The sequence below is a fragment of the Triturus cristatus genome, chromosome 9 (assembly GCF_964204655.1).
Source record: "Triturus cristatus chromosome 9, aTriCri1.1, whole genome shotgun sequence".
NCBI classification, from domain to species: domain Eukaryota; kingdom Metazoa; phylum Chordata; class Amphibia; order Caudata; family Salamandridae; genus Triturus; species Triturus cristatus.
Genome location: NC_140592.1, coordinates 994,748,990 through 994,766,786, shown reverse-complemented (window position 1 = coordinate 994,766,786; position 17,797 = coordinate 994,748,990). Strand labels below are relative to the sequence as shown.

The window sequence follows — 17,797 nt, the reverse complement described above, 5'->3', positions numbered from 1 at the left end:
CAGACAACGCGTGTTTCGTCACAATGGGAAATATCCCATGACTTCTTCAGGGCTGTCAGAAAAACGTCGGTATCAGGTGAGGTCACTCCGCCGGTGATAATTCCAACCCGGCTGGTCGGAATGCAGGTTTTTCTTCTTCTTTCTTGTTAGTTGCAAGCAGTTTTATTGTATGGAACCTCTTCTTATTTACAGTGGATAGTCATTGCCTGTACGCAAACACATGCCAGACTTGTTGTATTTACAACTGTTGTCAGTGAATTTTTGATTAACCGCCGGCTCCTATGCAATCCAGGGCTGGACAGTTTGAGTTGTCGTACATTACTGTGTTATGCAACTATGGGGCATATTATCAAGGTCCGGCGTTAAAATTATCGCCACTTTATCGGCGATAATATATGCCCTCGAAAATTCCAATAGAAGCCCATGTTCTGGTGTCAACTTGGGCTTCTATTGGAATTCTCTGCAGCATATTATCAAGCCCATTATCGCCGCTTTAGCGGCAGTTTTCTGCTGATAAAGCGGCGATAATTTTACGCCGGACCTTGATAATATGCCCCCAAGTTATTCTGAACATGCAATATGACTTGTAATAATCACAATGTTCCTGATAAGGATACACGGGAGGTTCAGCACTATGTACTTTCATAAAGTCTCCAAGTACCTATACACTTTATGTATCTTTTCCAGGTAACAAATAAACTCCTGATAAAGCATACGACACATATAACATGTAAAGATTTTCTTCTTTATTGATTTTGAGTGAAGATTTCTTCCATGTCACATTTCATATTTTCATAGCCATAGCCAACGCGTTTCGTCTCCCATGAGACTTCTTCAGGGCTATCAAAAGAGCATACACAAAAGATTTTTAGGATTCAATGCTAGCATCTTTGAACATGGTTTGAAAATAATTTTTTGATTCCTTTACAAAACAAAAACATAACATTTCTGTATAGTTCTACATTGACCATATCATTTTACATGCACAGATGGAGGGCCTAGCCTATGGAAGGCAAGAGAAAACATAAATGTTACTATTTCTCAGTAATAACTATTCTCTACATTGTTGACTTCATAAATACATTCATAGGTGTTTTAACTCACAAATATTTGATATCATACTTAGTTACAAAACACATATTGGGTAAAGACTTTTTGGGTACATCTAGCTTCATTAAAAAGTACATAGTGTTGTTATCATCCAATGTCACATCTTCATTGCCACTATCCTATGCTCAAATTGTATCCTATGCCGCTGAAATCATGCAGTGCGAGCTAACTCTATGTTATGTGATTCGATAAATCTGAATACATTGTATCTGCATTTAACTTCTGAGCAGCTTCACATTGTATAAGGTAATCTAACACAGGTCACAGATACACATTAGCATCGCTATTACATGTCATCCTTTAAAGTTATATCTAATTTGCATACCTCAATAATATGGTGGGTAGAATTCTTTTCTGTCTTGCCGTTCTTTTGGATATGGTTTCCACGATGCTGGTTTTATCTGGGTCATAAAGTATTCTATGGTAAATATATTTATATAACCTTTAAGTATTCATTCCATAATTGTTATGTTCCTATTCTTATACTTAGTGATGTCTTGCATCTTCATACCAAAATAGTTTTTGCTTGCCCATATTAATCAGTAGTGATATCCATTTATTGGTGGCCTAAACTTTTTAAAGAATAAAACCGTACTACATAATCACGTAGTTCCATTGCTAAGAATAAATATTAAAACATAATTTCCATTTTAAAAGCTATAATACATAACATATTTTATAAATGGATCAATACTGTAGTTGCATTTAGGGCTTATGATATAGCCACATTTATCTTTAAAGAAGTGACAATGAAACAGATAAATTTCAAGACTAGCATAGAAACATTTTTTCTTTTTCTCATTCATTAACAAGATAACACAGAAAGAAATATTTTTCTATATTAAAGAATGAATGTCTACTTGTATACGTCATCGTGACACCAATTAAGAGTCTTCGCTCCATATATAATTATAATGCAGGTGCTATGTAAATGTCCGCCTATGTGGGCCTCATGACACCAATTAAGAGTCTTTGCTCCATATGAGATCATATTTGCATGTACTAAACGATCTCATCATCTTTTCACATATATTCGGAATAAACTATAACCGCGTTTAACAGAGAGTCGCAAGACCACAATGACAAAAACTTCAAATTCATTGGCATCGATCATGTTAAGAACGTGGAGGTGATAGACAATTGATCTTGCGACAACGAGAGGCGTCATGGATATGTCGTCTTAGAACTGTGCAGTTTGGCCTTAATATCTATGATGAGATGCATCACTTCCTATGATCTTACTGGGGAAGGGAGTGTTATGATTATGTCGCGCCATACATTTACTTAACTTGATCTGTCTATAGATGTCTGTAACAGCACACCGATTATCCACTTCATTTAATCTCTTTGAATTTTGTGTTCAATCGAGTATATGAATATGAATCATTAACTACTATATAAAGACATGTTATGGCAATGAAGTAGTATAGTACTGTTCTAAACACCCTTTACCGATATATTGATACACTGACTTTCTAAAGATACCTGACGTGTACACCAATTCTGTCAAAACTTTTCCCACATCTTAACTTATGCACACTAATCATTAATAAATATAAATAGATATTTTAAAGTAATGAATAAATCATATACTGTTTTTAACGGATTTGCTATGGCTTCAATATTCACGGCGTTGTATTTACTGATGCCAACAATATATTCATTCGTGAGTTATTGAAGTCATATAATTTGTCATTATATATTTGGAATGCCGTTCCTAATAAGATGGTTGGCCTTCACCTGTTTACTAAGATATATGTTTTAAATACATTAGACTATTTCACCACTCTAAGATGGCCGTGCCAGTAGTTCCGACACCTTTGCCAAAACGCACCAGGTGCCATGTAGGGCACGTGACATGAATAATACTAGGAGCTGGATTTAAATTGTCATAAAACGAAATGAAAGAAACTAAACAACTAATTATAAAAAGAAAACTTATATATCTTGAATGCTGCCCAGAATATTTTAATTAGCTTTCATCTTTTATTTGATTGTATGCGATGATGTTTACAACACACGGGACCTTTACACCATTCCAAGTTGGCCGATAGTGTTGCACCAACACGTTTGACAAACACTCTAAATGGCATACAGGGCACGTGACACTGGTATCATCGGGCGCCGGATTTAAAAAGCCGAGGTCAATACGCACACGGCTTCGCTGAAATCATGACCTGAGTTGGTGGTTACCAGGCCGTCACAAGTAAGTTGATTAGATAGAAAACCCCTGTCTAACTGAAATGCAATATGGGCTTGGTACAGTTGCAGATCTAAATGAGGAGCATTTGATTGTCACTTTGATTTTTTACAGTTTAACTAGCGCACTCGTTTAAACAGATGCACGCGCTTCATTTCGATTTTAAATAGACGCAACTAACTCCGCGAGTATTTTACACCTACACGAGATGGGTGGGGTGTAAATACAAGCAAGAGGCACGATCTTCATGATCGGTTGTGGTCTTGCGACTCTCCGTTACACGCGGTTATAGTTTATTCCGAATATATGTGAAAAGAAGATGAGATCGTTTAGTACATGCAAATATGATCTCATATGGAGCAAAGACTCTTAATTGGTGTCATGAGGCCCACATAGGCGGACATTTACATAGCACCTGCATTATAATTATATATGGAGCGAAGACTCTTAATTGGTGTCACGATGACGTATACAAGTAGACATTCATTCTTTAATATAGAAAAATATTTATTTCTGTGTTATCTTGTTAATGAACGAGAAAAAGAAAAAATGTTTCTATGCTAGTCTTGAAATTTATCTGTTTCATTGTCACTTCTTTAAAGATAAATTTGGCTATATCATAAGCCCTAAATGCAACTACAGTATTGATCCATTTATAAAATATGTTATGTATTATAGCTTTTAAAATGGAATTTATGTTTTAATATTTATTCTTAGCAATGGAACTACGTGATTATGTAGTACGGTTTTATTCTTTAAAAAGTTTAGGCCACCAATAAATGGATATCACTACTGATTAATATGGGCAAGCAAAAACTATTTTGGTATGAAGATGCAAGACGTCACTAAGTATAAGATTAGGAACATAACAATTATGGAATGAATACTTAAAGGTTATATAAATATATTTACCATAGAATACTTTATGACCCAGATAAAACCAGCATCGTGGAAACCATATCCAAAAGAACGGCAAGACAGAAAAGAATTATACCCACCATATTATTGAGGTATGCAAATTAGATATAACTTTAAAGGATGACATGTAATAGCGATGCTAATGTGTATCTGTGACCTGTGTTAGATTACCTTATACAATGTGAAGCTGCTCAGAAGATAAATGCAGATACAATGTATTCAGATTTATCGAATCACATAACATAGAGTTAGCTCGCACTGCATGATTTCAGCGGCATAGGATACAATTTGAGCATAGGATAGTGGCAATGAAGATGTGACATTGGATGATAACAACACTATGTACTTTTTAATGAAGCTAGATGTACCCAAAAAGTCTTTACCCAATATGTGTTTTGTAACTAAGTATGATATCACATATTTGTGAGTTAAAACACCTATGAATGTATTTATGAAGTCAACAATGTAGAGAATAGTTATTACTGAGAAATAGTAACATTTATGTTTTCTCTTGCCTTCCAAAGGCTAGGCCCTCCATCTGTGCATGTAAAATGATATGGTCAATGTAGAACTATACAGAAATGTTATGTTTTTGTTTTGTAAAGGAATCAAAAAATTATTTTCAAACCATGTTCAAAGATGCTAGCATTGAATCCTAAAAATCTTTCGTGTATGCTCTTTTGATAGCCCTGAAGAAGTCTCATGGGAGACGAAACGCGTTGGCTATGGCTATGAAAATATGAAATGTGACATGGAAGAAATCTTCACTCAAAATCAATAAAGAAGAAAATCTTTACATGTTATATGTGTCGTATGCTTTATCAGGAGTTTATTTGTTACCTGGAAAAGATACATAAAGTGTATAGGTACTTGGAGACTTTATGAAAGTACATAGTGCTGAACCTCCCGTGTATCCATATGTTGTTGTAGGACTTTGTCCAAAAACGTTGAGAGTAAAGAGGGTAGTACTCTCTGGTTTCGTGCACTATCTCAGAGCTATTTACGTTAACCACTAATATTTGTTTGGTGCGGTTCTAATCAGCCTCCACCCTCCCCTTTTGTGTTTACAATGTTCCTGATAAGTTTTTGAAATAGAAAAATGGCAATAAAAATCATTAACAAAATTAATTATTAAATAAACATTTTGGTTCCGCCTAAGACATCATACAGCATGGGGCAATGTATTAGCCCAATTCCGCTCTCTTAACCATCACCATTAAGGAGGATTTTAAATTGCACTTCATTTGAGTGCAAATATAGGGGCATATTATGAAGCCAGGCGATAAAATTATCGCCGGTTTAGCGGCAGAAAACTGCCGCAAAAACGGCGATAATGGGCTTGATAATATGCTCTATGGAATTCCAATTGAAGCCCATGTTAAATGTGAAGGACATCTAACCTGAGCTTCAATTGGAATTCCATAGAGCATATTATCAAGCCCATTATCGCCGTTTTAGCGGCAGTTTTCTGCCACTAAAGCCGTGATAATTTTATCGCCTGGCTTGATAATATGCCCCATGATTTCTCTGTCTAATCCGAATAAAAATTCTGTAATCCGAAGTTAGCACTTATTAAATGTAATAGGGTAACCCAGTGATCTATGGGAGAGACTTTCCACTGTTAGGACATGCAAAACTTAAACACACAGGTCCTACTTTTTTAATACCTTGCACCCTGCCTTTTGAGCCTTTAGGGCCTACTTTAGGGGTGACTAATAAGTATTAAAAAGGAAGGTTTAGGCGTTAGAAAATATTAATTTGTCCAGGTCGTAAAAGCAGTTTGAAACTGCACTACAGGCTGCAGCGGAAGCACCGAGACATGTTTTTCAGTGCTACTTGGGGCACAATGAGAGAAGCTGCTCATCAGTAGCATTTAGTTTACAGGCCCTGGGATCAGGTGGTACCTTTTACAGGGGACTTACAAGTAAATTAAATGTGTCAATTAATTTGTAGGCCAATTCTACCATGTTTTACTACAGAGCAAAACCACTTCAGCGCTGGTTAGTAGGGGTAATCTGTAGTACATAGTCCTAATGCCATCACAAACGAGTTCAGCAAAGTAAGGGAGCGAAGACAAAAAGTTTGGGGGATATCAAAGGATGTCAAACGCTCTTTATTTTAAAATCAATCATTTTGCTCCTTTTATTTATGACTTTACAGATTATTCAGTATCACTTTAAATCTATAGTTCGAGCAAGCCCGAGCAAGATAATTGATGAGTCCACAGTAGGGACTACATGATCACCTCTGTGTATGTGCCAGGACTCTCGAGACTGCCTCAGAACAAAGCTCTGCTTTTGTGAGAGTGAGCATATAAAAACAGCTAAACCCTGGAGGGAAGGGAATATAGGAGAGAGAGAGAGAGAGAAGACACAGCTGGAATGTTGTGATCTTATCAATCGAATGTCTCTCGTATTTCAGGGGATTCACAATCGCGTTTTTAAAGGTGAGTGCTAAAGGTCTACTAAAGGTATGAAAAAAACAATGTGTTACTGTTACTGTGTTGTCAAAACATTGAAATGATCTTAGTAAAGAAGTAATTGGTGATAATGCTCACCAGCTTTGTAATGGCGGGCTGCTGAGAGTCTAGGCCACCTTCAAAGAAGCTGGTACCATCAACGCTGGAATCCCTGGTCAAAAGTGAACCTGGAATTCCTGGAGGAAGTGGAAGAACAAGCACAGCAATCAGTACCAAGGCCTACCCCGGAGGCAAATCAGACTTGAGGCAAACGTTCAGCAAAAAAAAAAAAAACTGTAACAGGGGGCAAGTCAGAGCATAGGCAACAGGTCAGCAAACAAAACCAAATCATAATCCAAGGAGCAAGTCAGAGTTTAGACAAGAAGGTCAGGAAACCAGGGGAACTGAGAAGAGAAACAAAACCACAAAGATAAGGGACTGAGGGCCCGATGTAGGTAAATATGAAATACCGATCGCTAAATACCGAATTTTACCGATTCGGTATTTAGGAATCGGTATTTCATATGTAGCTAATAATTCGGTAAAAAATACCGAATCAGTAATATTCGTTATTACCGAATCGGTAATACCGATTCGGTAATAAGGAATCAACTTCCCATTCATTCCTATTGGCCTGGAGGCCCATAGGAATGAATGGGAAGCCATTCACTATTACCGATTCGGTAAATACCGAATCGGTAATAGGGGGAGCATATTCAAGGGTGGCAGGGTGTCACATTGACACCCTGTTGCACCCCTGAATCGTGCATGTGTGCACATGTGGCACACATACATGCCTCTGCCACATGGCACCTTGAGAAAAGCAAATTATTGCTTTTTTAACTTGTAGTTGGTTGTAAATAACGAATCCTGAATGCAAAAATGCACTCACTTGAGTACCTCCTACATAGCTTTTAAGGATTCGGTATTTTACCAATTCCTTAAAATAAGGAATCGGTAAATTACCGAATCCTTAAAACCTGCCTCCTACATTAGAAAGGGCTAAATACTGGTCGGTAAAGGGAAAATTACCGATTTTCGGACGTTACCGGCTGGTATTTAGCTACCTACATATGGCCCTAAGTGCCATATTATCAAGGACGCCGTTAAAATTATCGCCGCTTCAGCGGCAGGAAACTGATGCTAAAGCGGCGATAATGGGCTTGATAATATGCCCTTGTGAATTCCCACAGAAGCCCAGGTTCAAAGCGGAACATGGCCTTCTATGGGAATTCTCTAGGGCATATTATCAAGCCCATTATCGTCACCTTGGCGGCAGTTTCCTGCCGCTAAAGCGGCGATAATTTTAACGCCGTCCTTGATAATATGGCCCTAAATAACGATGAACTTACTGTGGCGATAACAAAGGAGCCAATGCAACAAGGAAAATTGCTAGGCATCTTTTTAAGGGAAGTGGACTGCCTATAAAGCCCTGCTACTACCCATGACCTGGAGGTCCCTCCCCTTGACCTTCATCAGCGATGATCCTGATTCGCCAGCTGTCACAGAGCAGTCTTCAATAGCCTTCTTGATTCTCCAATGCAGGCCCTATTGTGACTAATCGGAGGCAAATCCTGGGTCCACATAATCCCTTTATTCATGACAGTGTGTTGGTGGCGAATAATAGTCACATACGTTGAAGAGAGTGGTTTTCAAGATGTGCCACAATATGGCATAGAAGTGGAGAGCCATAGCACACTAATATCCCATATTCACCAGATCACCAGGGAAACACAGCAAGGGAGGATGTGATTTACTTCGACTTTAGTAACACTATTCATAATATTTCACATAGAAGCATTGTTAGCAATTCATACAGAAGTGGTATCATTACCTAGCAATCAAAGTGATTAGACAGTGGCTGAGTTAGAGGCAATAGAAAGTACTGGAGAGCGAGAAAGGTTGCAATCATTGTAGTAGTATCGGAGGTGGTGCTTTGCACAGTACTCTTCCAAATATTTTTAAGTGAGATTGCACAAAAATATCTAAATTTATTTTTTCTTTCTAGTTGTTACATCACAAGGCACATGTAACAAGGCGATGACAACACAACTACACCAGAACAATTTATCACAATTGAGTTGCAATGCATTATATTCTACTGCAGCATTTGTATAGCCCATTATTCTTTTTCCAAGGTCATGAAGTGCTCCAATTTGCACCAAGATTATGGGTGACCTTCTGAAGTGTATTTTTAGAAAGATGTTGCTTGTAGTATGTCCTATGTGGGAGATGATCGATGATGTGCATGAGGTTTGTAAGACATGCTTGAAACATGTTATTGCAAATAAATGTGGGGTATTGCAGAAAGCATGAGATTAGATGCATATGTGCATACCCTCATTCCAACTTATTTAGTTTATTATTATTATTGATATTATACAGGTTTTTAGAGCTCAAATCTACCCTAACAGGGTTACACAGTGATAGGCGTATTTAGGTGGAACATCAGAATGTTAACATAGAAACAACATGATTAGAAGAGCAAAGTCTTTGAAAGTTTCTGAAAAACACCAAAGGATTGGCAAGTTCTCACAGTCAGGCAAAGCGTTCTACAGTTTGGGACACAGATAGGAGAAACACTGGCCACCCTGTTGGGTTCTCCTAACTCAGGAACTGTTGCATGATTGAAGAAATTGGCTGGGATGATAGGGTCCCACCAGCGATTTAAGATAGAGTGGTCCTGCCCACGCTTTGAAATGGGTTCGCTTTTCATTTGGGAGACAGTGGAGGTCTTGAACGTGATTAATGGCAGAGGAATGCTTAGGGAGGTTAAATAGTAATCTGGTGGCTGCATTCTGGATTACCTGAAGACGTCTGAGTGAAGCCTTAGGGGCCCCTAGGTAAAGAATATTACCGTACCCCAACCTGGAGATGATTAATGCTTGTATTACTGTTCTTTGGGCAGAGAAAAGCAGCAACCAAAGTATCTTCCTTAACCATCCCAAACTGCCGAAACAGGTGAAGACTTATCTCAGTGATTTGGGGCCAAATGTATCAACCCATTTTGCATTCACAAACAGTTGACCATTTGCGGACGCAAAATAGCCTTTCCAGATGTATGAAAGACATTGGCAGTCCAAGTTTAGCCAATCAAAAGTTTTTGTGATTTCCTAAAATTGCGACTCCAAATAGAGAATCACAATTTGCGATTCCCTAAATAGGAAATCGCAAATAAAGATTTCCTATTTGCCATTCCATAAGTACATGTGTACCAAGCATTTCCTAAATGAGAAATGGACATTTAGTTAATTCTATTACCATCGACTCCAAGTCAATGTTAACCCTATGCAATTTAAAATAAATGCACCAAAAATGCATTTTGAAAGCACCAAGTAGCACAGACATGCCCCTAGGGCAAATGCGCCCTCTACATGTGCACCCCTTTTTTGGGGGTGCATCAAGGGGTGTCATAGGCCCCTGGGAACCCTTGGTTTTGCCTTCCCTAATTTGTTATTTCCTATCAGGTAATCGCAAACTTGATAATGCAAAACCATTCGTACCTATGAACCTTTAGGCCCATAGGAACGAATATTGTAGCTTTTCCAAATAGCGATTTCCTAATAGCGATTCTGACTCTGTAGGAATCGCTATTAGGGAATCACAATTTTCTTACATACCATTTTGCATTTCCTAAATAGCAATTTCTAAATATTTGCTATTTAGGAAATTCAAAATGGAACTTTCATACATCTGGCTCTTGATTAATCATTGAAAGTTTTTAATCAAGCAAGAAACATAAGTTCTTAAGTACTGAGACAGGTGTCGGTGGAGTAACAAAGCGTCACGCCAAGGATGTGGTCACCAGAGATGAGGTTGATTGTCCACCAGCAGAAATTCAGTCTTCGCACCATTTAATTTAAGAGAGTTATTATTCATCCAATCAGCAACTTCCGTAAGACAGATGTTGAGAGTGTCAGTGCTGCAGTCTTCCTTTGGTGAAAGGGAGACAATAATCTGTGTGTCAGCCAAGGTTCTCACATGAATGTTAAATTGGGTGGAGCTGAGAGCCGAACCTTGGGGTACGCCTGAAGATATGGGTTGGTGGTTGGATCTTTGGGTTCTGGTGAGGACCTGAAAAGAACAGTCTTGTAAGAATGAACATACCCAGGTTAAGCTCCAGTCTTCGATACCCATGTCCTCCAGCCTTTGGAGAAGTAGATTGTGAGGAACAGTGTCAAATGCGGAACTGAGATCAAGTAGAATCGGAGCTGAGGTGCTGCACTTATATAGTTGGAGTCTAAGCTGTTCAGTGACTCCAAGCAGAGTGGACTCAGTGCTGTAACCAGCCCTAAACCCAGATTGAGAGGGGCGGAGGAAGACATTTGTTTCAATGAACACTAAAATTTGGTGAATAACATCCTTCTCTAGGATATTTGCAACTGGTGGTAGAAGTGGGATCGGTCTGTAATTAGACCAATTGAGAAGATCGAGATTCGGCTTCTTTAACAGAGGCAGTTCATCATCTACATCTTATGATGGATAGGAAAATTAGTTAAAGATCTAATGGCCTCCTGTTTATCACTGATACTAAGTAATTTAGCAAAAAAACATTCATTTTCTATTGAGAGTGCAGTCTGGCTAAACCTCAATTAATCACGGTCATTGTCTCCATTTAAACTCATGATTCACACTTCTGGTGCCAACTATTAATTTCTTAGCTTTGCTGCTATTATGATTTTTCAACACGTAGATTAATAGACTATTTAAACCCAAAACTCTAAACAGTTGCTGTTTAGCTGTACACTTAGGACAAATATGGTGAAATCAATCAAATAGAGTGAATTTGAATTACAGATGTGGCCATTGGAATGTCTTTTCTTTCCTCACAAACATGTTCATTGCTTTCTGGAGCAATTCTGAATTATCTGGCTTTTAGGTGTTGGGCGTGGCCTTCTTAGTGGAAATGACCCCAAAACGTTTCCCTTTTTCCTCCTAGTCTTTGCCGTCTTTCTCTGCATATCCTTAGGAATCAGGGCACCTTCCCGCTGTACTGCAGGGGGAAGGTGCATGTGCCTGCCTCGCCTGCATTGGGCTGGGTGTGCGTACACAATGGATTTAGGTGCTATACCTTTGTGCGCCCCATAAACAGGTACACCAAATACCCGGGACAGGGATGGCATGGGTTAATAGTGGGACATAGCACTGATTGTGCCACCCACCAGATAAACTGTCAACCCCGTATCGAGCCTGCCATTGCAAGCCTGATGAGCGCCATCGTGCCCCTGGCTAGGTTGGCATCCCTTACGCCTCAGCCAACCCTGAGTAGGTCATCCCATACCATGAAGGCACTCCCCCAGGGAAACCCTGACGGGCGCCAGAGGAGTTGGTAGGCTAAAGGCTGTGTGCGTAAAAATGGATGTTCCCTGCCTAGGTAGTGAGCAACCCCCCAAATGGGGCTTTCCCTTCCTTGGAGTTTGGCTTTTCCTATGGGATACTCCTGGGGTGTTGTGGATTCTCTTGTGTGGCGTCCGTGCCCTGAGCACGTCTTCACTGTTAAGGCAGTGTGGAAGTATGTTCACTTTCCTACACAGATTAGGAATAGATGTCAACACTATGTTCTGAAACATGGGCTGTTCTGCAAAAACCAGACCAGGGTGGGCGAACTGGCCCTGACGTTTTTTTGAATGCATGTCCCGCCTGCCGCTGCAGGCAGGAGGATGCACACTGGCACCGTCTAGTCGGTGGTGAGCAGATTCATCAGTTGCAGGACACCATGTGGCCCATTTCGGCAATCATGCTGCATCTCTCTTGTGCGGCATCCTAAATGCATGCTAATTGCGTGTGGTGTCTGATTCACAGGGTGCGACCCTCGGAGGTGGGGGTGTACCTGTAGTAGTGCCTCATTCTACCTCATGTGGTTCTGCTGAACTTGCGCCTCTGTGTGTGTGACCGGACTGGTCTGGTGCAACCTGTATCATCGTGCACCCAACATTGTGCCTAATTTTCAGGGAGGTATGGAATTACACCTCTTCACTGTTTGTGACCAGAATTGCCTGGTGCAACCCATCTCAATGTGCACCAATCATTGTGCCTCATTTTCAGGAAGGGGCTGAATTTGCAGCTCATTGTGTTTGAAATCTGAAGTGCCTGGTGTGACTCATACCAACACGCATCAGGTGCTGTGCCCGGTTCGCCTGGCAACGACCTGGATCATCGTGTACTGATCAGGGAGCCTCGTAGTATCATGGTAGTCCCTATTCATTAGTTATTCCCTTTTTGACCCTCATTGAGGCGGACCAACTGCCCTCTTCACATCTGCCCCTCCCGAAGATATCTTGGTACCAGGTAGTCGTGAGAGATATTGACTGGGTTGAAGGAACATTTCTTAGACAGTTCGGAAGCGGTTCAAGAGACGGTGTGACTCCTTTCTGGTTTGAGACCTTTGGGTGAACTACCCGAGTGGCTGCTAAACTTTCTCTTGTTTACATCTACCTCCTAATTAATACTGCTTCATATTCTCACTTGCTTCCCAAGGACCAAGACAAGTGTGACTTTGCCCGAGTGCAGTATTCAAACAAAGGGGGGTCCCTAGTGCTTGGATGGGTAGACAGGGGAAGTAGGGAACAAGGAAGTCTTCGAAGAAAGAACAGAACCCACTGTCTACACTACGTCTGATATCATTAGGCCCAGGATTGGGTCACATTAATAAGAAAAAAACCAAGGGCAGAAATAGACTCAGAATAATAGGGAAATCAAAGAGATAAAAATAGAACAATTTTATTTCAATAACAGTATTCACAAATGATAATTTTTATATAAAGGTTAAGCCATATGGCATACAAAATGTTTTGTCTGTACATAAAGGTCCCACACGTAAAGACAAACAGACATACACTCATTCAGACGACATGTTCATATATAGACTGTTGGACCTGTCAGCCCTAGGGTGGTCTCCCCTTCTATTTTTGTATCGTGCCTCATTTTTTCCACCCTCATTTTTATGTTGGACTAGGTCTCCGGGCGCCTTTTCATTGCCAGGCAGTGTTAAGGTGCAGGTGCTCCCTTCTCCCAAGATGGCTGCCACAGACCCCTGCTACTGCAGGGTGGTCCTTTTTCATAGTAGCACCCTAGCTGCCAGGAGCTGGCTGGGACCCACAACAATGTTGCGATACCAGCCCGCCTTTTTGTCCCATAGTTAGAGTGGGGAAGCTCCTGGAAGAAGCTGGAACCTTCTAGAAGGGAGGTGGGGTTTTACTTTTGCCGCCTTGGCTAGAGGTCACCTGACCTAGGGCTACTTAAGAGTGGGAGGGAAGCTTTTGTGGTGAGTTGGCCATTGGGGTGAAGCAGAGCTGGAAGAATCCACCAGGAGTGTAGGCGGTAGGGCCTAGCCAGGGACTTATGCCTCTGAGAGTGACAGGATTTAGGTACTGCCTCTTAAGTGAGTGAGGTGCCCTGTGAATCCCACTGATCTTGCCCAGTAGTAGGAGGACCCAGAGACTCTCTGCCAGCCTGACTAGGAAGGACCTAGTCGCCCTCTCCATCCCTACCCCTGTAACAGAACCCCTTAAGGGCGCCAGATACATCTGCGCCAAAAGACTTCATCTGTCAACTGAGAACTGAAACCTAACTTTAAGAACTGAGACTGCATGACAAGAGCGAGCTGTAAGCCTTGAATGCCAGAGCTGAGACTGCGTGTCCAAGCTACCCTAGTGAACAAAATACTAAGCCGATTGCCAAGCCACCGGGGATCGACCAGGTACTAGCGCTGTGACCCCCGCGCTCCCTGCCCTGGTCTGGGACCCCCGGCAGCGTGCTCCGCTGAGCACCATATCCCCATCCTTAATTTGAGCCCCCCCCCCCCTGCGACGACGAAGCCAGCGCGCTCACCGCCGCGGCCTGGAGGCCTGGGAGAGTGCCCTGCTGTGTCGCGAGGCCCAGGCGAAGTCCGGGGCCCCGTCGCTGCCGTCGCAGCCGTGTGAGGAGAAGCGCAAGGTCGGGGCCGAGTTCCCCCAACGTCGTGAGGACGGACGCCTGCTGACGCCGAGACGGAGGTAAGCCCGGAGGCCGAGATCCCCCCTGGTGCGCCCCCTGCTGGTCTGGAAACCACACCGCACTTGGCCCGGGTTGTCCCCTCCGTGGGAATCCCCTCCCCTGCCTGCGCGACGGAGAGACCCCGCCGAGGGATCCTGTCCGTGTCCCCCCTCCTGTGTTACTGAGCGCGGTGCTCTGTGAACTGCACCGGAGCATAGGGACTCGCTCCTCAAGTCCAGTAATCTTCCCCGCTGGAAGCCGTTCAAAGTACTGACAGACATTACTCTCGTGTGGCGCTTCACGCCACCGACTCTGCTTCCTCAGCCGGAGGGACCGGGACGGCGAGTAACCCCATGTGGTATATGCACTGCTCGAAAGTAACTATATGCCAAGGAATGCGAGTAGCGCATTGTGTTATATGCTCTGCTCGAAAGTAATTACATGCCAAGGAATGCGAGTAGCGCATTGTGTTATATGCTCTGCTCGAAAGTAACTATATGCCAAGGAATGCGAGTAGCGCATTGTGTTATATGCTCTGCTCGAAAGTAATTACATGCCAAGGAATGCGAGTAGCGCACTGTGTTACATGTTCTGCTCGAAAGTAATTACATGCCAAGGAGTGGGAGTAGCGCATTGTGTTATATGCTCTGCTCGAAAGTAGTTACCTGCCCAGGAATGCGAGTAGCGCACTGTGTTATATGCTCTGCTCAAAGGTAATGACATGCGACTGATTACGAGTCACGCGATGTATTAAATGTTCTACGCAAACGTATCCACATGCAACTGATTGCGCGTAGCGCTATGTTTATATGCCTTGCTTCACAGTACTAGGGGCCCTTGATCACGAGGAGCGCTCAGTTCTACAGGCGCCATGTTAAGTGAACCCAATGTGTCCCCTTTCAAGTATTACGCTTAGTTAGACGGCCGGTTCAGGGAAAGACTTTACGTAAGCGCGCACGGCGCTAGAACAAGGTTAGGCACTGCATAGATATCACCCAGAGTGTCGAATGTAATGTCACAATGGTATTATGATTCATGTATTACCTTGTTATTTCCTGAACTGCATCTGACCAGCTATACTTGGATAAACTTGAAGTATTTGCATAATTTAAACGGTGTGGCGTCCCTTATTGTGTGTGACTCTAGTCCATGAGAAGCGTGTGGTGTATGGTTGCTTAACACATAGCCCTCTGGTTGCCCGACCGGCTCGCGCCACGCTACCGCCTATAGGGCCTGGTGACCCCAGGTTCCTACATTGTTGGCCAGCGGTGGGATCCTTGGGACTTGTGACCATACAGCACCCTTCCGTGAGGCGAAGGGCGCCACAATTAAACGCCTATCCTACATTTTGTTTTGTTCCACAGCTCAGAAACCATTGTTGCTGGATCATTAGTTCCACTGTCCAGGTAGAGAGTGCAAGAAGCCTGGTTAGCTATTGACTGTTGCCTACACCCTAGGAATTTTCTCCTTAGTGTCTAGGTCCCCATCTGCCGGAATGGAATCCCGGTTAGCTGACCTCGAGGGGTACACAGCGAAGCAACTAAGGGAGTTCGCGCAGGAGTTGGGGGTGCCTGGGATTCGGAGGGCCAAAGGGCCGGAACTCCGTACCGCCATTAGGGCATGGGTAGAAGCCCACCCAGACGGGAGAGGGGATGAGGGACAGGAAGCGCCAGAGGCACCTCAGGGGGAGAGCGCCAAGTCCTAGACATCTTGAATGTAGACATGTCTGAGAATGTGCCCCCAGGAAGACGTTCTGGGGCCAGTAGTAGGACAGGGTCCAGGAGGAGCGCGTCTCCACAAGAGTATGAGGACAGGAGGGAAGAGAGGCAATTAAAATGGGAGCTGGCCAGATTGGAACAAGAAAGAGAGAATAAGAAATGGGCAATGGAGGAGAAGAAGCTGGCGCACGAGCTTCAGTTAAAAGAGCTGGAGTTACGCGCCCTCCAATTGAACGCGTCTAACAAAGACAATGGTGGCAGCATACCCAGGGAACCTCAAGAACCAAAATTCTACCTACCCAAAGAAGTCATAGCCAATTATACATTAGGGGATGACATCATGAAGTGGTTGGAGGCATACGAGGTAGCCTTAACGGCCCATGGGGTACCCGAGAGTAACTGGGGAGGTGGTCTCTACCGGTATATACCTCCCACTGTTAGGGACACCCTGTTATATTTGGCCAAGGCGGATCAGGTTAAGTACGCCCCCATGAAAGAGGCCTTGTTAAAGAAGTTTGGCCTGAACCCCGAGAAGCATAGGCAGAAGTTTCGTGGCAGCCATAAGCTGTCCACCCAGACATGGGTAGATTTTTTTGATTATGCGAGGAAGGCCCTAGATGGTTGGGTGCGTGGCAGCGAGGTACAGGACTACCAAGGGTTGTACGATCTTTTTTTAAGGGAGCACCTCTTGGATAAGAGCTTTCCGGAGCTGCGCCAACATCTGGTGGACCGCAAGCTGAAGGATCCTCGAGAGCTTGCGGAGGAGGCAGATATTTGGGTGAGCACCCGGGTGTCTCACAAGGGCCCCGGGGGAGATGGCTCGAAAGGCGGACAGGGTTTCCCCCAGAAGAAAGAGGGGGGAGATAAAAAGGTGGAGTTCTCGAAAGGTCCCCAAAATAAGTTTGGGAAGGGAGTAGGAACCCCACCCCCGTCCAATTCCACAAGACCCACTTACAGGAGTCAGCAGCCAAGGATTGTGCGGAGCTACGAGTGTGGGGAGATTGGACACTACAGAGGAGATCCCAAGTGTCGCAAGCGACCACCAGCCCCATCGGGCGTGAAGAGTCCCGGGGTGAGTAGTATAGCGCTTGGGGTGGAGCTGCCCTTAGACAGGGAAGGGGAGTGGACAGGCCTGACACTGGTTTCACTCGGGGATAGAGAGGTGGTCCCCGTAGTGTCCCTGCCCCCGAACACTGCTAAATATCAGCAGAGGGTGAGAATTAATAGGGAGGAGGTGGAAGCTCTGAGGGACACAGGGGCCAGTATGACCACTGTCGTGCGGCGGCTGGTGTCCCCAGACCAAGTAGTCCCCGAGGAGTTCCATCCGGCCGTATTGGCTGACGGCAGTTTGAGTCACTATCCAGTGGCTCGTGTTCCATTCGAGTGGGGAGGAGTCAAAGGCCTACTGCGAGTTGCTGT

The 17,797-nt window shown here is 43.2% G+C and overlaps 1 long non-coding RNA gene across 1 annotated transcript in view; it reads right to left on the bottom strand.

Moving 5' to 3' along the window:
• The window catches only part of LOC146799179 (uncharacterized), a 75,246-nt gene that overhangs the window by 11,116 nt on the left and 46,333 nt on the right, over positions 1-17,797 (bottom strand). The window contains exon 2 of the long non-coding RNA XR_014968859.1: positions 6,786-6,883. This is a non-coding gene — a long non-coding RNA (uncharacterized LOC146799179). The remainder of the gene's footprint in view (positions 1-6,785; positions 6,884-17,797) is intronic.